At 32.9% G+C, this 22,619-nt stretch overlaps 1 long non-coding RNA gene across 2 annotated transcripts; it reads left to right on the plus strand.

Moving 5' to 3' along the window:
• Positions 1 to 3,547: 3,547 nt before the first annotated feature.
• LOC149535384 (uncharacterized) lies at positions 3,548 to 11,464 on the plus strand. 2 transcript variants are annotated; one of them, XR_016357352.1, is made up of 3 exons: positions 3,548 to 3,766; positions 5,789 to 5,993; positions 11,234 to 11,464. It is a non-coding gene; the product is annotated as an uncharacterized LOC149535384 (long non-coding RNA). The 2 variants fall into 2 exon arrangements; XR_016357351.1 differs by lacking the exon at positions 3,548 to 3,766 and having other exon boundaries at positions 5,745 to 5,993.
• Positions 11,465 to 22,619: the final 11,155 nt, after the last annotated feature.

A 22,619-nucleotide genomic window follows, 5' to 3' on the forward strand; every position in this document is an offset into this window, starting at 1 on the left:
TTCATAGATACTTTTTTGAAAGAACTTGAAGCTTGTTTGAAAATGACACATCTGTAGAAATCTTCTTAGATGTAAACATAGTTTAAGAACCCATATTAAAACCCAACCTAGAAAAAAAAAAATTGAAGTGCTTCTAAATGGACAATTTTGAGTGAAGCGTAAGAGAATTTTGTTAGAGAATTAGATCATTGTACAAAATTTATTGTCTGCAATTGTCATTTTGTAACTACTTGAAAATAATGAAGTCATAAAAATATAAGTTTGAAGATTTTATGAGGGCATGATGAGGCTTCAACAACTCAAGAAATGCTAATTGAGTTTTTAAACTAATAGAAGTTTCTTTTCCAATTAGTTAATAAGTGCAAAACCAAGGATATACTTGATTTTCACTAGGAAAGATTATTGATAATGATATAAAAAGAGCTTAGAACTCTATTTTTGGATTTCCTGGGCTAAAGAATCAAATATTCATCAATACGAGGACATCAAAGGGAGAAAAAAACCAAAAGTAGAAAACAAAATCTATTAATTACAATGGACAAGTGTGTAGGACACTTGTTTCATAATTCATACAACTTTTTTTGCCTATTATAAGGGAGGGTTAGAATTGTGTCAACGTTTAAAAATTATTTATACACACTTAAGTGATCTTGAATGCACCTTTCCATTAGCAATCAAACTCATCATAAGAAATCAAACTCATCATGTGCTCCTTTTGACTCCCTTCTTTTATTTGATAGAAAAGCTAGATCTCACACCATGGAATTTCTTGGTTGGGCTTCCTAATCATGTATCTTATATACCCTATCTTGATGTTGAGTAATCTTATAAAATATGTCTTCCATCTCCTTGTCCATTATACTTAAGATACACAATCCTATTTTCCAAAGAGTCCTAAAATCGTTGATTTTCTGTTGTAGTTTATAGCTTAGCAACTAATAACTAAAAAGGTAAAGGAAAAGAATTGCCAATACCATATGCTAACTTAAAAGGATACATGCCTATCAATTATTTGATGTGAATCCAAAACACCCATATCTAGATTCATGTAAAAAAAAATTGTCAATCCATCTAATTCACATATACAGCTAGCTTCATCATGATAAATATCAAATTTTTATTATTGGACTTAGTTTTTCGATTCTCTTGAGGACAACAAATAGTCAAATGAACAAAAGTCATCTTATGTTCATAACAAAAAAAGCCTATTTTAGAAGATAAAAATTTAGAATCATTATCTATTATGAGATTATGAGGAATCCCTAAACATACTATTCTCCATGGAATCTCTTCCACCAACTTGGTAAAGTAATCTTTAGTTGTGAATATATTATGTGATTTGTACATGACAATGGATTAATCGATCCAACAAAATCCAATCCCCAATGTTGAATAATTATTTTCAAAATGTAGGCTTTTAGATGAAGAGTTGTCAATTATTGTGTGATGAAAATTTACTTATGGTCACCCAATGATATGCATCTTTTAACATAGCTAACTACTAATAGCCTTCATATTTTAAAGGTTATCACGAATAAAAAGAAACGACCACAATATGCATTATTATGGAAAACCTCCAACTTTTTTATTGATATACTCAAAAATATATTCTAGAGCATAAAAAATGAACAAGTATAATATTTTTTAAATTTCATTTTTCTTCATCATTATCCAATTCTTATGAACACTCCTATGAAAAAATATTAATTGAAGGATGAGAATAAAAGGATTAGAAGGGACAAAGGAGAATGCATTAGGTTTAACAAAGGTAGCGCAGAAGAATGGCGCACCAGAATGAAGCAAATCAATATGAAGAGAGTCTTCTCATCGGTCAGAAGTCTGACTGTTTTTCAAAACCTGTGAAACCAACATCCACCATGAAAGGCCATCATATACCGAGTAAGGTCCACCTGACTTTGAAAAGAATCTCATCTGGGTCCCTTCTTTGACTAATTTTTCTTCCGGATTGGCCTGCTTCAAAGTGGAGAGTGTATATCATCTATAGTATTCAGGGGAATGATTATGGAACGTCATCTTCTTCTGCTCATTGCGACCATCATGATTACTCATACTTTGATTTAGAGGAAGGAATCGTCAATGAAATGATGCAAAGACATTAGAATCATGACTTGTGAGAAAAGTAGCGACCAGCCAGTCTGGTTACCCTACAACTGATGATGTAAATCAGCCAAGTTCAGAGAGAAGAGCAATGTGAGTTCAGCCAACTCATATCTTTTTCAAAGCAGAGTGGTACGGAAGAGAATTATTTTAATAGTTAGTAGTAAAATTTGTTAATTTAATATTTATATTGCTGATTTAATGTTTAATACTTTTATCAATAATAATTTTTAAGGTCTGAAAAGAAATAAATTATGTAACATCAAGTTAACATATTAATAAAAGATAATTTAGTACATAAGAGTTATTTCACTTTTTCTTACTTTTTCTTTGCAGTGTTTTAGATATTTTGGGTAAAACGTGTAATGCTCAATCATATTTGATGATGTGACCTTCAAAAAGTTTAGTTTTTGAAATCTTAATTGTAAGTAGAAGACTTAAATAAGAGTCATTTGAAATTTCTACGATGATTTTGGGAAGCTCCACTTAAGATGCTTACTACTCCTCTCTTCCTATTAATTAAGTCGATAGGCATTTTTTATTGTGGCACGCAATGATCAAAAGATTGTCTTATATCAGAAAAGTGATGTATGTTAGATGTCTATCAATTTCTTGAAATATTGAACACCATTTTAAATGTTGTTTATAATCTCATTATACAATATAATGTGTATTTGGAAAAATACTAAAGTGAACAATGAGAAAAACATTCCCCAATGAAATAGACAGGCATGATGTTGGGTATTTAGTTATTTAGTAGTTTGGTAACTACTGATGTTCTTGGTTGGGGAAGAAAACAAAGTTCACTATATGTAGAAAAAGTAATATGTAATGGGAGAACGATCGAGTTAATAAAAGCTTCCTGGATTCCATTTTCATGTTTTAAATTATAAATTTCAATGCTTTGGCTTGGCTTCTGGATATGTGCATTGCTAGTCTTTTCTATTTTATATTTTTCATTTGTTTGTTAGCAAATATTGAAAGATTTTGAATTTGCAATGTGGAATGCCAAATTGATACTTAAGAATCAAGCCCTTTGTTTAGAAATTTATATAATTGGTTTTCAAGTAGAATGGGTCTCCATTGTTAATTTGGGGTTTCTTGTCACATCTTAATTAGATCAACTAGTCTAGTTACTTGTTTATGTGGCGACCAAGTTGATTTTGACCAGTCAACCTTTGTTTGAACATGGATTAAGGAAACTTAGGTTGATTATCTTATTGTGTTGTGAAGTATTAATTAGCGTGGTTTAAGTAATTAATTGATGCATATATGTGTTATGGTGATGTCACTTTTCCATTCTTATATGATGTTGTTGTGATGTTTCATGATACGATGTTCATGATTATATTAATGTGTTATTTCGATATCTATTTATCTGATTATGTTGGATAGTGACTCATTTTTTGTTGTGATTTTCTGAGTGGTTACAACATTCGACAGAACAAAAGTGTGCTTGAGGTAGAGAGGGTTACACTCTCAGAAGGGGATGGTTGAAACATCCGAAGCAGTCACACACACCACCTACGAATTCTAGTTATAGTTAGTTATAGTTCAAGAACAAAATAAATGAAGGGATACGCATCTAAAGGGAGCACAAGGAAATGCCGACTGTTGTTTGTGGACAGATTGACACCATTCAAACCAGGTTCCTCTTTCACTGTCTATTTCTAATTTCTGAGCACATGTATTACGTGATTCTTTACTTGTCTTTTGTGGTCTGGTTAGTTGCTTGATTGCTTGCATTTGATTAAGGTAGGGTAATAAAAGAAAATGCACATATATGTTATACGTAGGAGTTTTAGCTATGCTTTTGCCATTACATTTCTTATAATTGGGAGGGTTTAGACACATCACCTGCTTCTTTAAGTTCTTTTGTTGAACATGGAAGCAAAGATTTAAAGGCTGAACACTATAGACGAACCATTGAATCAACTTTATCAAGATCCTATAGATGTGCATAAAACCAAATCTGATAAGCATTAATAAATATGAATTGATAAAGCCCCAGAACTGTAAAAAGATATCTCCATGCATCATTGTTGGACAGAGGGTAATGTTTGAATCTTCAATACTATGATGTGGCTCATCAAAACCTTTTTCTCCTTGATTCAGTTTGAAACGATGTAAGGGTTTGTTGTTTGAAAATTTGTCACTCCATGAAAATGACCCTGCCCAACCTAAACATGATGAGGAGTGATGCATGTTTGACAACATACATTGATGGGATATTATAGGGTATCTCTTGATCGTTTCCAAATGCGACCTAAAATTGTTCTACATTTTGAATAGGGAGAGGCTACGCTAAACAGAGAGATCTTACCTTAATACCGACCCACAAATTGTGTTTGCTGAAATCTGATGCACTTCATGTTTGTTGTTTTTTTGAGAAGTGCAATATGTTGGATTTAGAGTTTTGTTGTCTGTGAAACTTGATTGTTTCTTAAGGTGAAATTTCTATATGAATGTTATACCTAACAATAATTAATGTTGAGAAATTCTTATATTCTTTGTTATACTTAATATGTGCCACCATTGAATCATTAAGCATTTTGGGATTAATGTACAATGTTTGATTGAATTAGTACAAATTTTTGAACCCTGATGTCTGTTGAAACTCCATATTTGTAAAGTTACTAAACTAGTACATTCACCATTTCATATTATGCGTTGAGTATAGAGAACCTTTTTTTAAATGACCATCTATATTACTATCTTGAATGTTATAGCTTCTGGTTGATGATGGGATACATGAATTGATGTGTAGATGTTCTTTCAAGTCCAATGAAGGTCTCAACTCGTATCAGAGTGTGTGGTAGATCACAGTAGGAATACAATATTCATAAACAATCAGAATTCTTTGATCATTACAAAAATAGTAGTAGACCTTTTGTGTAAAACCTTTGTGGTCGAGTTGATGTTGTAAGATTGATGCCAATAGTTCAAACATTGTGATCAAAATGGTTGTTCTAATTAGGTGTCACAGCAAGTTGAAAATTTAATTTACTACATGGGAACTCTGAGTTATAAGTACTCTTACTTGATATTGTTTACTAAGTGTTGGGGTTTATGTCATTCATCAGATAGGTGTAAAATGGCATAATGGAGGGTGGGGATGGATGCATTTTGTTTTGCTTCTCCCAACCTATCAGGTGTTGATAGGAAACATTCATTACATTTTGTCTCTCCTTTTAGTAATGGTGACAAATTGAGTGCTTTGTCAAGCCAATTATCTTTACTACATTGAATTATAATTTTTATATGTGTAATGCATATGTGTGTGACTATGCTTACTTTTTCTCACATATGAGTAGATATGCTTAAAATGTTACATATGGGTAGATAGGTTTTTCAATATATTCTTTCCACTGCATATGTGTAGATGTGTAGCATAATTTTTTTCCCTACCACATTTCGTGATTAGGCTACTGGGCACATGTGTGGATGTAGTATGTTTCACGGATGTATCGAATCCATCGGATCTATCTTATTCTAGGAAGCTAGACTTCTCGTGTTAGGGTTGGGGTGTTCTTTGTGTCAAGAAGAACCTTGGGGGAGTAAACACTCTATGGTTATATTAATGTGTTATTTCGATATCTATTTATCTGATTATGTTGGATAGTGACTCATTTTTTGTTGTGATTTTCTGAGTGGTTACAACATTCGACAGAACAAAAGTGTGCTTGAGGTAGAGAGGGTTACACTCTCAGAAGGGGATGGTTGAAACATCCGAAGCAGTCACACACACCACCTACGAATTCTAGTTATAGTTAGTTATAGTTCAAGAACAAAATAAATGAAGGGATACGCATCTAAAGGGAGCACAAGGAAATGCCGACTGTTGTTTGTGGACAGATTGACACCATTCAAACCAGGTTCCTCTTTCACTGTCTATTTCTAATTTCTGAGCACATGTATTACGTGATTCTTTACTTGTCTTTTGTGGTCTGGTTAGTTGCTTGATTGCTTGCATTTGATTAAGGTAGGGTAATAAAAGAAAATGCACATATATGTTATACGTAGGAGTTTTAGCTATGCTTTTGCCATTACATTTCTTATAATTGGGAGGGTTTAGACACATCACCTGCTTCTTTAAGTTCTTTTGTTGAACATGGAAGCAAAGATTTAAAGGCTGAACACTATAGACGAACCATTGAATCAACTTTATCAAGATCCTATAGATGTGCATAAAACCAAATCTGATAAGCATTAATAAATATGAATTGATAAAGCCCCAGAACTGTAAAAAGATATCTCCATGCATCATTGTTGGACAGAGGGTAATGTTTGAATCTTCAATACTATGATGTGGCTCATCAAAACCTTTTTCTCCTTGATTCAGTTTGAAACGATGTAAGGGTTTGTTGTTTGAAAATTTGTCACTCCATGAAAATGACCCTGCCCAACCTAAACATGATGAGGAGTGATGCATGTTTGACAACATACATTGATGGGATATTATAGGGTATCTCTTGATCGTTTCCAAATGCGACCTAAAATTGTTCTACATTTTGAATAGGGAGAGGCTACGCTAAACAGAGAGATCTTACCTTAATACCGACCCACAAATTGTGTTTGCTGAAATCTGATGCACTTCATGTTTGTTGTTTTTTTGAGAAGTGCAATATGTTGGATTTAGAGTTTTGTTGTCTGTGAAACTTGATTGTTTCTTAAGGTGAAATTTCTATATGAATGTTATACCTAACAATAATTAATGTTGAGAAATTCTTATATTCTTTGTTATACTTAATATGTGCCACCATTGAATCATTAAGCATTTTGGGATTAATGTACAATGTTTGATTGAATTAGTACAAATTTTTGAACCCTGATGTCTGTTGAAACTCCATATTTGTAAAGTTACTAAACTAGTACATTCACCATTTCATATTATGCGTTGAGTATAGAGAACCTTTTTTTAAATGACCATCTATATTACTATCTTGAATGTTATAGCTTCTGGTTGATGATGGGATACATGAATTGATGTGTAGATGTTCTTTCAAGTCCAATGAAGGTCTCAACTCGTATCAGAGTGTGTGGTAGATCACAGTAGGAATACAATATTCATAAACAATCAGAATTCTTTGATCATTACAAAAATAGTAGTAGACCTTTTGTGTAAAACCTTTGTGGTCGAGTTGATGTTGTAAGATTGATGCCAATAGTTCAAACATTGTGATCAAAATGGTTGTTCTAATTAGGTGTCACAGCAAGTTGAAAATTTAATTTACTACATGGGAACTCTGAGTTATAAGTACTCTTACTTGATATTGTTTACTAAGTGTTGGGGTTTATGTCATTCATCAGATAGGTGTAAAATGGCATAATGGAGGGTGGGGATGGATGCATTTTGTTTTGCTTCTCCCAACCTATCAGGTGTTGATAGGAAACATTCATTACATTTTGTCTCTCCTTTTAGTAATGGTGACAAATTGAGTGCTTTGTCAAGCCAATTATCTTTACTACATTGAATTATAATTTTTATATGTGTAATGCATATGTGTGTGACTATGCTTACTTTTTCTCACATATGAGTAGATATGCTTAAAATGTTACATATGGGTAGATAGGTTTTTCAATATATTCTTTCCACTGCATATGTGTAGATGTGTAGCATAATTTTTTTCCCTACCACATTTCGTGATTAGGCTACTGGGCACATGTGTGGATGTAGTATGTTTCACGGATGTATCGAATCCATCGGATCTATCTTATTCTAGGAAGCTAGACTTCTCGTGTTAGGGTTGGGGTGTTCTTTGTGTCAAGAAGAACCTTGGGGGAGTAAACACTCTATGGTTGGCATGGTAAAAGCACCTGGGCGACACTCTCATCTCAGATAGTAGATAGATGACATTTGATGACTTTGGAGACTAGATCACAAGAGAAGGACACATGAAAAGATTTTATGAAGCCTATTTACTGATTGTCCATTCATCTTAATGTTGAACATTTTTATGTAATTATGTAAATGGATAATGTAATATAGAGATCATGATGTAGTATTGATCATGCTTATGATAGACATATGATGGATGTTCGATGTGCAAATCAACATTTTAATCATTATGTTGTATTATATTTAGCTGGCAAACTAAATTTTATTGTTAAATCTTGATTAATGGATAACGAATGGTTATTTACTTTTCAACTCATTTTTTATTGGTTACTTTCTCATTTCTCACATTTTGTGTGATGTGGCAATCGTAGAGTAGGACCTCATTCTTACATATGGTATTAGAGTTGTGTTTAAACCCTGGGCCTTGGGCTACATGGGCCAATCTATATCATAGAGTTGTATCCAGCAGTGGTACACAAGTTGAGGAACCTAATGAAAGGTTGGATCAGATATTGGAAGTGTTGACCCATTAGGGGATTTTTTTACAACAACAAGGCCAAAGAATTGATACCTTTATGGTAGACATGTCGAAAAATAGGCAAGGAAGAGTGATGAAGATCAACGCTTAGAAGCCTTGTGCCAGCAAGAGGAGGAATGAAGAAAAAAATGTGAGGATGATCAGTTGGTTGAGGCACTTAGGAAGTTTGAGGAAGAGAAAAAGGAAAAAGTTGACCATTGAATTACTCTAATTAATACTAACAGGGTATAGATTGCAGCTGACTTGAGAACAGATCGCAAGAAAGTTACTCCTCCCACATTTCATGGTAGAGCTTCTGGGGAAGATGTTGAGGCATGGATTACTAGTATGGAGAAGTATTTCCTAGTTTGGAACTATACAAGGAAATCAGGAGTAGTTTGGGCCATATTTCAACTGATAGGTGAGGTAGCTACATGGGGGGGAAATGTAATGGTTGAGAAGAAATTTTAGCATTGGGAGGTATCATGGGAAGGATTTACACAACTTTTTTTTAAAATATGGTTATCTCAACTATTCCATGAAAAGAAATCATTTGAACATGATGTCATGCAGTACAATGAACATGTTTGTCACTTGGTGAAGTATGTTGTAGCCCATGAGTCAAGAAAGCTCAAAAAAACATGAGATGAATTATGCTCTATGTGACTTAGAACTAGTTGTGATAGTACATTCTTTGCAGATGTGATGGTATTACTTGTTAGGAAAGCTATTTGAGCTAAAAAATGATCATATGAGGTTGAGATATATATTTACTCAACCCAATCTTAATGCCAAACATAGGTGATGGTTAGAGTTCCTTAGCGAGTATGATTTTGCCATTGAGTATATAAGGGGAAAAGTGAATAGGGTTGCAGACGCTCGTAGTTATAGAAGACACATCTCTGCTATCACTACTTCTAGGACCCACCTAAGGGAGTACATCCTTTAGTACCTTCCTAGAAATACCCGTTATGAATGGGTAAAGTTAGCATTTCATATTGACTCATTTGAGTTGTGTTTTGATGGATATTCACTTGATGATGATGGGTTGCTAAAGTACCAGAATAGGATATATGTTCCCGAATATAAAGGAATGCAAAAAGTAGTTCTTGAGGAGATGCATTGCACTCCATTTTCAAGGCACCTGAGGGTAAACAAGATGATGGCTAATGTGAGGCCATTATACTTTTGATCAGGACTCAAGTGGGATGTGATAGAGTATGTTGCCCAGTGTTTGGAACATCAGTGTGTCAAGGTTGAGCATGTCCATCTGGCAGGACTTGTGTACATGATAGGTTATCAACATAGACTTTGTGTAGGGTTTACCCATGACACAATGCAAGAATGATGTTATCCTAGTCATAGTCAATAAATTAACAAAATTTTCCCATTTTATTACCGTATTCTTAAAGACGGATCTTTGGTTTTGGTGAGGAAATTTGTCCAGGAGATATTTTGATTGCATGGTATACCAGAAACCATCATCTCTGACATGGATACTTGAATGACTTTAAGGTTCTAGACAACCTTGAACTCTACTTTGGGTACATGTTTTAACTTTAGCATTGCATATCACCTTGAGATTGATGGACAAAATTAGAGGGTCAATCAAGTGCTCAAAGATCTGTTGCACATGTACTGTATGGATCAACAGTACAAATGGTAGGCTTATCTTCCATTAGTGGTGTTTTCTTATAACAACTCCTATCATTCTTCATTGGGCATGGCTCCTTTTGAGGCCCTTTATGGATGTAAATGTCATACCCCTATCAATTGGGATAGGGTAGATGATATGATTATTGTTGGTCCTAAGATATTGAAAGAGATGGAAGAGTAGAAGTTTTTGATCCATAGTTGGCTAAAGGAAGTGGTTGATCGTGAGAAGAGTTAGGCTGATAAGAAGCACACTTTCAAATAGTTCCAGATTGTGGATAAGATATTTTTGAGGGTGAGATAACATAAGAGTTCAATCGCATTTGGCAAGATCTCCAAGCTTGCACTGAGATTTGCTGGGCAATTTGAGGTGTTAGAGGTTATCAACCCAGTTTCTTATCATCTTATGAGTGCTACCACTCATGTTAGCCTACATTCATAATATTTTTCATGTTTCACTACTTAAGCTATATCATCTTGATATATCTCATGTGCTTGACTGGCATGCATTGTAGGTATAGGATCTAGGGGTGATGGTAGTTTTGCCCACCTGACTCATTGACCAACATACCATCATGATACAAAACAAGGACGTCCTCTAGTATGAGGTTCAATGGAAACAATTTTGTGTGGGTAGTACCACTTAAGAGGATGTAGAGGATCTTCAAAAATCCTTTCCCCATCTTTTTGTATGACATCCTTTTTTTCAAGTAGACATTAGTTTTGGATGTGATTGTGCTTATTTTGAGTGATTTGGCATCAGGATGATGCCTCTTCTTGGTGGGGAGGGATGTCACATCTCAATTGTATACTAGTATATTTACTTGCTTATGTGGCAACCAGGTCAACTTTGATCGATAAACCTTTGTTTGATCATGGATTAAAGAAACTTAGGTTGATTATCTTATTGCATTGTGAAACATTAATTAGTGTGATTTAAGTAATTAATTGATGCATATATATGTTGTTATGGTGATGTCACTTTTCCATTATTATATGATACTTCTATGATGATTCATGAAATGATGTTCATGATTATGTCAATGTGTTATTTCAATATCTAATTACGTGATGATGTTAGATACTAACTCATTTTTTGTTGCAAGTTTTTGAGTGGTTGCAGGATTCGATGGGATGAGAGTGTGGTTGAGGTAGAGAGGGTTAGCCTCTTGGAAGGGGATGGTTAGATCATCCTAAGAAGCCATGCACACAACACCTATAAACTATAACAATTTGATTTAAATTGATATTAATGTCTTGTTCCTTACTTAGACTCTTAATGATGAAATGGAATGGTAAGATGGAAATCTACCTGTGATAAAATAATTTCTTTGAAACCTTTCTTTTTTCTTGACATCTAAAGAATAGAAGAAGGAACAGAGATAGTTAGAGAATTTAATCATATTTCATATATAGGTACATGAATGAACTATGTATTCTTTACACATGAGATCTTTTATGGTACTAAGTTCGAATAAGAATTTTTTTTGGCACATATCTACCTCTTCTACCTAAAAAGGGGGAAAAATATTAGGTCAATTATACTTCAAGAAGAAAATTAATGAGGGGATAAACATCTTAAAGGAACATAGGGAAATGACGACTTCTATTTGTGGGAAGATTGATACCATTCAAACCAGGTTCCTCTTTTAATGTCCATTTCTAATTTCTAAGCACGTGTATTACATGATTCTTTACTTGTCTTTTGTGGTCTAGTTAGTTTCTTGATTGCTTACATTTGATTAAATTAGGGTAAAAACAACAAGTGCACAAAGATGTTATACGGAGGAGTTGTAGTGGTGTTTTTTTCCATTACATTTCCAATAATTGAGAGGGTTCATACATAATGTTTTCTTCTTTAAGTTCTTTTATGAATGTGGAAGCAAAGATTTAAAGGTTGAACATTATAGACAAACCAGTAAATCATCTTTATCAAGATCATTTAGATGTGTGTAAGACCAAATGTGAGTAAGCATTAAGAAATCTGAATTGATAAACCCTCTGAACTGTAAAAAGATATCTCTGTGCATCATTGTTGGGTAGAGGGTAATGTTTGAAGCTTCAATACTATGATGTGGCTCATCAAAACTTCTTTTCTCCTTGATTCAATTTGAAATGATGTAAGGTTTTTTTGTTCAAAAATTACCACTCCACGAAAATGATCCCACCCAACTAAAACATACCCAGCTTAAACATGATTAGGAATGAGGCATGTTTGACAGCATACATTGATGGGATATAACTAGGCATCTCCTAAGCATTTCCAAATGTGACCTAAAATCATTCCTACATTTTGAATAGGGAGAGGCTATACTAAATAGGAAAACCATACCTTAATACCGAGCTACAAATTGTAGACTGCGAATAAAACCTCTTAACTTTATACAATAATAATGATATTAATCACAATAATGCATGCAATTACATTCAATTTCATTAACAATATTGGTTTCTATCTACTCATTAAAGACAACTTTATAATTTCTTGAACCTGTAGTTTATAGAGCTAGTGGATGAAGCAACTAGAAAATATATAGTTGGTTATTTTAATGTGCTAATAGGTTTCATAGTATAACTTAAATTGGATCTAGATATATGGATGTATTATTACTAGAATTGGACACCACTACAAGGGCTAAATTTTTCTAATTTCATATTTACTCTCCAAACTTAGATCAATGCCTAGGTAGAATACAAAGATCTCTACTTCAATACTTCTTTGAGTCTCCATGTTTGGAATTATTTTTAAAAGTATGTTGGGTACAACTTAGTGTATGTGTAAATTTGATGCACTTCATATTTTTTGTTTGTTTGGGAAGTGTAATATGATGGATTTAGAGTTTTGTTGAGTCTCTCAAACTAGATTGTTGCTCAAGGTGAAATCTTTGTATGAATGTTATATCTGACAATAATTAATGTTGAGAAATCCTTATATTCCTTGTTATATTGAATATGTGCCTTCATTAAATCATTGAGAATTTTGGGACTCATATACAATGTTTTATTGAATTAGTACAAATTGTTGAATCGTGATGTATTTGAAACTTCATATTTGTAAAGTGACTAAACTAGTGCATTCATCATTTCATATATGCATTGAGTATAGACAAAAATGTATTTTTGAATAAATTGACTGTCTATATTACTATCTTGAATGCTATAGTGTCTAGTTGATGATGGGATACATGAATTAATGTGTAGATGTTCTTTCCTAGCTGATGAAGGTTTAAACTCATATTAGAGTATGTGGTAGATCATAGTAGGAATACAATATTCATAAATAATTAGACTTCTTTGATCATTATAAAAAATAGTAGTAAACCTTTTTGTGTAAAACTATTTGTGGTCGACTTGATTCTATAACATAAATGCCAATAGTTTGAACATTGTGATCAAAAAGGTTTTTCTGGTTAGGTGTTGCAATAAGATGAAACTTTATCTTACTACATGGGAACTTTGAGTTACAAGTACTCTTACTTAATATTTTGTCCTGAGTGTTGGGGTTTATGTGCTTCATGGGATGGTGTAATGTGGCATAAGGGAGGGTGGGGATGGATGCATTTTATTTTTCTTCTCCCAACCCATCAGGTGTTGATAAGCATGATTCATTATGTTTTGTCTCTCCTTTCAATATTTCTAACAAATTGAGTGCTTGGACAAGCCAATCATCTTTACTGCATTTAATTAAGTTTTTGATATTTTTAATGTATATGTGTGTGACTATGCTTAATTTTTATTGCATATGAATAGATGTTCTTAAAATGTTACATATGGGTAGATATGTTTTCAATATATTATTTTCACAACATATGAGTAGATGTGTAGTGTAATTTTCTTTTCCCTGCCACATTCCATGATTAGGCTACTAGGTACATGTGTGGATGTAGTATGTTTCACAGTTGCACTAGATCCATCCAATCTATCTTGTTTTGGAAAGCTAGGCTTCTCATGCTAGGGTTGGGGCATTCTTTGTGTGAGGAAGAACCTTGGAGGAGTAAACACTCTGTGGTTGGCATGGTAAAGTGTCTAGGCCACACTCCTCTCTTAGATAGAGGATGTATGATAGTTGTTGTCTTTGCAAACCAAATCATACAAGAAAGAAACATGAAAAGATTGTATGAAGCTTATATTTACTAATTGTATATTCATCTTAAAGATGAAAACTTTAATGTAATTATGTAAATGGATAATTTAATATAGAGATTATGATGTAATATTTATCATGTTTATGATAGGCATATAATGGATGTTCGATGTGTAGAGAAGCATCTTAATTATTATGTTGTATTATATTTAGTTGACAAACTAAACTTAAATGTTAAATCTTTTTTAATGGATATTTTCAACTCAATTTTTATTGGTTACTTCTGTAATTCTTGCATTTTGTGTGATGTGGTAATTGTGGAGTAGGACATGTTCTTATATTTCTACAATTAAAAATTAGAATTTTTGTTATGGTTTTGTGTTTGTTGGAATTGGTTAAAACCTCTTTATTTAACATAAATTTGGTCTCAAGAATCTATTTTTGTTAAAGAGACCTGGAAGATTTTAGAATCGGTTATCTCATTCTTGAGAAACTGATAAGACAAGGTCATACCTTCAAAGATTGATCTCATACCTCCAAAGATCGATCACATTTCATTTATAATTGTGAAATGGTGGGTGCATTACATTTATTTATGCAAGTGACAGTATCAATAGTGGATATTGTAGCATACAAAGACAAATCTGTAGAATGCATCATGCTATACATTTGGAATCTCCAACTTGATTAATGAAAAATAATTAATCACTACCTTGAACTATATAGAGAAACTATTTTTGGAATTTTAATAATATATTGAGTGTCATTTTTGACAAGTTCAAGAATCGATGAATATGAATAGAAAATGAGTTTTGATTAAAGACTAAGTCAAATAATCAATTCTAAGAGTGGGTTTTGGTAATTTTTCCAAAGATCGTTATTGCATTGATTATTTTTGTGACTTCAAGAATTGGTCAAAAAATTAGCGTTCTATCTCTTTTGCACAAATATCACTATGAGGAGGTTCATATTTTGGTTTGGGTTGTCAACAATCCTATTCAATGCCATTTGATATTATTAATAAGTGTAAATTTTCAAACTTTTGATATTAACTGAAGAAAAAAAATCACGCAATCCAATGTGTACTTAAATTGATTACATGCATGAAATCAGTTCAGAGATATGAATTGAATCTTTATAGGTTTGGTTGAATATACTTGTAATATCCCCATATGTTGAGATATAAATGAAGCAAAATGTACATTCTTGATTCGGAGGTGAGTATCAAATGTGATTATACACAACATAATGACAATGGAATAATAATACACTTTGTAGTAGAAATGTTATCATTCTTGTTTAACAAAAAGAAGATATGAAATGTCATAATTAAAAGTAAATGAAGTCTCAATATGTAGAAAAAGAATGTTTTTTATGGTCATGATAGAGAGTGAAGTTGACACATTTGTAATGCTGATAATTTTGTTGAAGCTTTTCTATAGACACTGATTTTGTGAATTCATAACTTTTCCCTCACCATGGAAATTCACATTTGGATAACATCCCAAGTGATATTGTTGGTTTGTGATTTCTTCTCTATGTCATTGCCATCATTCAAAATTAAGTGTTTGATGATGAAAGTAAAAAAATATAGGTTAGTGAACCATAATTTTTTTTATTACTATTTGTACTACAAGATATACTTCGGTTAGATATGGTTTTTGTGGATAGTTGTTTCATTTGAATGCATGTAATAGTTTAAATTTTCAAATGAAAAGAAGTAATGTAGATACACTACTATTTAATATTAAATGTACATAACCTCACTAAAATTCCTTCTCTTTGGGATTTGAAACTACAACCTCCAACATAGTGTGCTAATGAGTGAGGCTTAAAATTATGATTTTTCTTGAGACATAGGTTTAAGTTGATTGTGGGCTAAACTTCTATAATGCATAACCCAACAACCCTGTCTAATGACACGAGGGTATGGTCATCATCTTCTTTGCCAACTCTTTCATGAAATTTTTTATTTAGTACTTTCCAAAACAATTTTAAGAACTGGGCGCATGTAATTTTTAATGATTTGTTTGCCTCTTAAACAAATTATTTTTGTGCATATTTGAGAGCTTGTGTCGAGATTAGAGCCCAACAGAGTGAATTTTTTTTTGGTTATGTGAAACTCTTTTGATAAGAAGGTCACATGATCTTTGGGATAAGCTTGTGTTTTAAATATGCTTGTCCATTTTACAGGCATTTGAATTGACTTTCACATGATAATGCAATTCGCTACAAACTTTCATTATCTTGGATGCTAAAAAAATTGTAGAATAGAAGTAAATACTTTCTAATAATTATGGAACAAAAGAGTTTTTATAATTTTAAAGTAAAAAATTAGTCATTTTGATAGTTCAATTTTCAAAAATCTTCATTGTTTGGCTATAAAATAAGTAGCTTCAAAAAGTTTCATTGTCTTTGAAGCAAAATATGTTGATGTAAAAAATATATAAATAAGAGTAAGAGGAAAAAATTTCAATTATGTTTGATAGAAATAGTTGGATCTCAGAAAACATGCATTTTAGTGACACACTAAGCATAATGCTTATAATATTGTGCATTATTTTATTCTTGTTAATTTTATTTCATAGTGACTATAACAAAGAAAGGATGTTGTTGATCCCTAAGTTATGTTGTCTATTGGTGTCAAACACTTAGTCATTTACAAGGTAGGACTATTCAGTTATCACTATGACCAAGTCATCTTATATAGGCCAAGCAAAGGAATGAAGACTTGTATGTAATTCAATTGAGGATGAGCAATTACTATTTTCAAGAAATTTTGTGGTCCCCAAGTACTCCAATACAAGTTGAGTCATCCAGAAGATAGTTCATGCCAAGCGTATAGATGTTGAGTCACATAGTATAAGATGAGAAGATAGAGGTCGAGTGACAACATGAAGAAACAATGTATGTCAAGCACCAAAATGTTCAAGTGCTGAGTAAACTAGTTTTCATATTTATTTTTGGAAGAACACAACCATTGAGGTAAACCTTTTTTCTGACTTAAATGCATATTTTAATAATTAAGGAGTAAAGCATGGATTTGATTACGTGTTTGGTTAAGGCTCGTTAATCCATAAGCAAGCTGATTAGCCTATGGAAAAATGGAAGACCTAAGTGGAAAAAGAGATGGATATAAAACATTGATTTTAATCTAGAAACTTCTATAGTTTATTATTAAGAAGAGGTTCTAAACCCTGATTTTTTAATGCATGCAAGACAGGTTGCAAGTTTGGATGGTGAAGACAAAGTTTCAAGGTGAACCAAATAGATAAATTGAGTAGAGCGGTGAAGGGAAGAATATAAATATATCATATTAGAGATTAGATAAAAGATTGTAAAGAGGAGATCCATTATTAACATTATAGCACGTGTAATCAAGGTAAATCTTTTAATAGAGTGGTCCCAAGAGACCTTTGTAAATCTCTTTAAAAAATGCTTACTTAGTTGTAATTTTTAAATCCTTTAATTAAGGTAGATTGTATAAGTCTTGAAAGCTCTTAATATGACAAACTACTCAAAGGGTAGATCATTAGAAGTGATCAAAAAATTTGTAGCCCTTACAGAAGAAATTTATTACTGCAGTCGTGAAAGCTTGTGTCTGCCATACCCACCCAGGTTTTACCTTCACCTTGGAGGGTTTCTAGGTAACCCAAATATTTATGTCATGTGTTCATAATTTTCTTACATGTTTCACAGATGTGATTAATTCTTAGATCTAATAAGCCATAAAAGTAAATATTTATGTAATTTAAGAAATTGTTGAGATAAGGATTAGCGGTGAAGTTATCAAATTTGATATTCATTAGAAAGGGTAAAAGTTTTAGAATTCCAATAATTGGTATCAAAGATTAGTTCTCTTAACTGAAGTGTAACCACTTGAGAGTTAAGAGCTTGGAGATGGAGGCTTATAAATTGGGAAAGATCACTAAAAATTAGAAGCTTGATATATAGCTTGCACTATAGCATCTTGAAACAACAAGATAAGAACTGAAGAAATACCTAAAGAGAAGGAAGGAGATGGAAATCCAAGAGAATGATACTCAATATCAGGAGGAAGAAAATGAGGGTCTATTTGATGATGAAAATTCTAGTGAAAGTGATGTAACAATAGCAAATCTATCAGAGAGGAACAAAACACTGAATGAAGTGATAAGAGGACTAAAGAAAGAAAATGAAATCCAATCAGTAAGACTATGTGAAGTGATCAAATAGAAAAAGAAAGATGAATAAGATAGGACAATGGTTGATGAAGACAAGAGACAAATGGTTATAAGACTTGATGAAAGGATATCTGATGCACAAAAACTCACACACAAGAAATTTGATATGCTCAACAAACTACTAAGTGTAAACCAAGAGCTAAATAGGAAAGATGTGGAGATTGCAAATCTAAGATTAGAGAATGATCAACTAAAGAATGAGTTAAGATATCAAAAGGAATTAAATGAAAGGATGTGTAAACCCAAAGAAGCTATGAGATACTTTGAAGAATTGATGCGAACATAGAGAAGATCCAATGACATCTATGGACTAGGCTATACCAAGGACCTATCATCTAATGTGGAAGGAGAATCATCAAAGAATGGAGAAAAAAGGAATAAAATTCCAAAGAAAAAAAAAACCTACACGTTATCACTATGGAAAGCCAAGCCATGCAAAAAATGTCTATAGAAGAAAGATTGGTATGGCAAAGCTTATGCCCAAATTCAATGGATATTCTTTTAATTGTAACAAGATAGGTCATCAAGCACATGAATGTAGATCAAAGGTCAATAAAGCACCAACCACTTCTAGATTTGAAGGTTACTATTATACATGTCAGGATTATGGTCATGGAGGACAAGATTGCAAATCTAAGACAAAACCTAATTGGACACCCAACAAGAAAGGAAATGTACCTAAGCAAGGTAACACAATCAATTGGGATTAAAATAAATTGTACAATTATCAATTATGTTGTGAATATGATCATATTGTAGAAAATTGTATTAAGAAACATTTCAAAGTTAAATCCAAGAGTTGGATGAATGGTAGTTTAGTTTGTTATAACAATCATAAGACTAGTCATTTGAGCGAAAGTTGCAAGATCATATCACCAACACCTAACAATAAAAAAAACAAAGTTAAAGAAGTTGTGAATGTTGAACAAGAGAGAAACCAAATGAATCAATCATGGAGAAAGGAGGAAGGTAGTAGCTATTTAACTAATGATTTTGAGATTACCCAATCCAATGGATCAGGTGATCACACTTCCTCAAACTAACTAAATAAGGTAGGTATGTATGGAACTATGTTTCAAGTTGTAAAATCATACACCAATTCCAAGCATAGGATGTATTTAAGTCCACATCAACATGAGTGAAGATGCATAAGGACAGATGTTAATGTTTGAACCAAAGATTCGAGTCAAAAATTTGGTAATGATTAGAAGTGTTCATCTAGTATGTTAGTATGGGATGAGTTGTGGTACTAAGAGAAAAGAAGTAGGTACATGTACTAAGTTTTATAGAGAAAGCCAAGATAGTTGTATGCACTTTGTGTTTACCAAGGGTAAAAAGTATTAAATCAAAGATCATTTCAACTATTTGAAGGTATATAGTCAAATTTTGAGTTCATTTTTACTCACCAAGCTATCAAATTCACAAATAAAAGAACTAGATGACTTCAAGGGGCAATTTATGTGAGTTGCAGAATGATTCTAGTATGTCTCATTGGCCAAAAGAGTAAACATGCAAAATTGTTTGAATTGAGTTGCTAAATTTGTGGATTTGTTTAAAGGTTTGAAACCCTAGTTTGTGAAATAGCATCATCTGCATTTGTAAGTGAGAAGAGGAAAGCATTGAATGGTAGTAATACTCAAATTATTCACAATGATGCATGCCATCCTCCAAAATTGAAGGCATATCTAGAGATTATAATGCAGGGAACTCCCCTTAATACCATAAACTCATAACAGAAATAAAGAAACAACAAAATATGCAAGAACAAAATATGAACTTCTTATTATTGTTGCAAATGCTGAATTACAAAATTCTCAATTACAATATGCTAACCCAAATGGGTGCCTTCACTACAATAATCTGCGAGATAGTGCTGCAAACTATCACCCAAAGCTGTCCTAGACAATCTTTGGGCCTTTCTTAAATAGGCAATTTTATGTCACCTAGGAAGGTTATAGCTGCTTAAACTTAATATCTAGGGCCGACAGACCCTAACAATACACATAGAGTCAGCCAAATACATCTTTGACAAATTATTTTAGAAATTTTGATAACCCAACTTCTGAAGGCCATAACTCACAAACCGTTGCTCTGATTGGATATTATAACCACTTTTCAAAAATGCCAGCTCGTGATCTATAGGCTTGGACTAGTGCTAGTGCCCTTTTCTCAAGTTTTTGGACCTCATTCGGGCACTCTAAGGCCTCCAACGGTGATCCTGAAGATTTTTTCTACAAATTTTTCCATTGAAAATTTCCAATAACTTCTTTGATGCTAATGCTTGAGCAATGAGATTTTTATGGTAGGCTTACAACTCTAAAATGAGCCTTCTTGTAGAAAATGAGAACATTCTAAGCTCATATGATAAACTTACTAAAAATAGTAAGTTCTCATAAATAGTAACCACCCTATCTGCTAGTCCTTATTAAATGAGAAAATGCTGAAAATAAAATATTTTTGGGTGATGCAAGATTGCCCTTACACCCAGGATGCTCCTGCATCAGACACCCACGGTAATTTGAGAAGTGACCCCATCACGTCTCAGGTGTTTAGAGGAAAACCAAGATGGTTGACCTCCTCCATTGCTAGCCATGATGAATCCTCAATTAGTCTCCCTTTCCATTTGACCAGATATTCCTCATAAAATTTGTTTCTAGTACTTTTTCCAATAGGACTATCCAGTATCTCCTCAAGCACCTTGGTAGCCAAACTAGGTGCTGGAATGCTCCATTGCATTTCTACAACTTCATCTCCATCACCTCTTTTATAATACTCTATCAAATCTAAAATATTAAATACTAGTGAAATATTCAATTCAACAGGCAACTCCACTTCATACTTCCAGAATCATGCCTCTTTACTATCTTGCATGGTCCAAACTTCTTCATCTTCAGCTCATTATATGTACCTACTAGAAAACACTCCTTTCTCAAATGAACCTTGACTTCATCTCCAATCTAAAATTCCTTATATCTCCTTTTCACATCTACCTTAGCATTATACTATGTATTCATCTTTATGATGTGCTTCCTCACCTCCTCATGGATGTTCTTCAAATATTCAGCAAAATCTTTTGCTTCGACACTACTTATCTCTTCCTTATCCAACTTCCTCAATTTGGAAAAATTTCTAGGACTACTCCCATATACAATCTAGAATGATGATTTACTAGTACTCTTATTGATAGAATTATTATATGCAAATTCTATTTGTGGTAAAATCATATCCCATCCTTTTGGTTTAGCTCCAACCAAGCATCTCAGCTAGTTTCCTAAATTGCAATTCACAGCTTCTGTCTATCCACTAGTCTATGGATGATGTGATGAACTGAACTTCAAATCTATCTTCAACTTCTTCCACAATGTACACCAAAAATACCCAACAAATTTGGTATCTCTATCTAAAACTATACTTTTTGGCAGACCATGTAGTCTCACCACTTCTCTGAAAAACAACTCTGCAATATGAACAACATCACTAGTCTTCTTGCAAGGAATAAAATGTGTCATCTTTGAAAACCTATTAACCACCACAAAAATAGAATCATGCCCATGCTGTGTCCTCAGTAATCTAAGAACAAAATCCATGCTGACATCCTCCCACGACTTCTTTAGTATAGGTAATTGCTGATGCAACCTTCTATTCTGCTTCACTCCTTTCACCATCTAACATACTCAGCAACTCTGTACAAACTTCGTCACTTTTTTCTGTAACTATGGCTAGTAATAATTTTTAGCAACCAAAGCTATAGTTTTATCTCTGCCAAAATGTCTAGCCAATCCTCCACTATGCTTCTCCTTGATGAGGTTCTCTCTCATTGAACTTCTTGGAATGCACAACCAATTTCCTTTGAACAACATATTATATTGGATAATAAAATCCAACCACTTTGTCCTATCAAGTGTAATAGGTTATGTACAAGCCTTCCATGCTTCAACAAAATCAAGATCATCTAGATACAATGTACTAAGTTCCTTGAACCCAACCACCTCTATCTGCATTTCTGCCAGCTAAAGTTGTCTTCTACTAAGAGCATCTACAACTTTGTTAGACTTCCCACTTCTGTGTTTCAAAACAAATGTATAACTCTCAAAAACTCAACCCACTTTAAATGCCTTTGGTTCAATTTTCCTTGACTATTCAAATATTGCAAAGCTTGATGATTAGTATACAAAACAAACTCCT

Source organism: Cupressus sempervirens, chromosome 10, assembly GCF_028749045.1.
Source record: "Cupressus sempervirens isolate cs-2001-9-10 chromosome 10, ASM2874904v1, whole genome shotgun sequence".
NCBI classification, from domain to species: domain Eukaryota; kingdom Viridiplantae; phylum Streptophyta; class Pinopsida; order Cupressales; family Cupressaceae; genus Cupressus; species Cupressus sempervirens.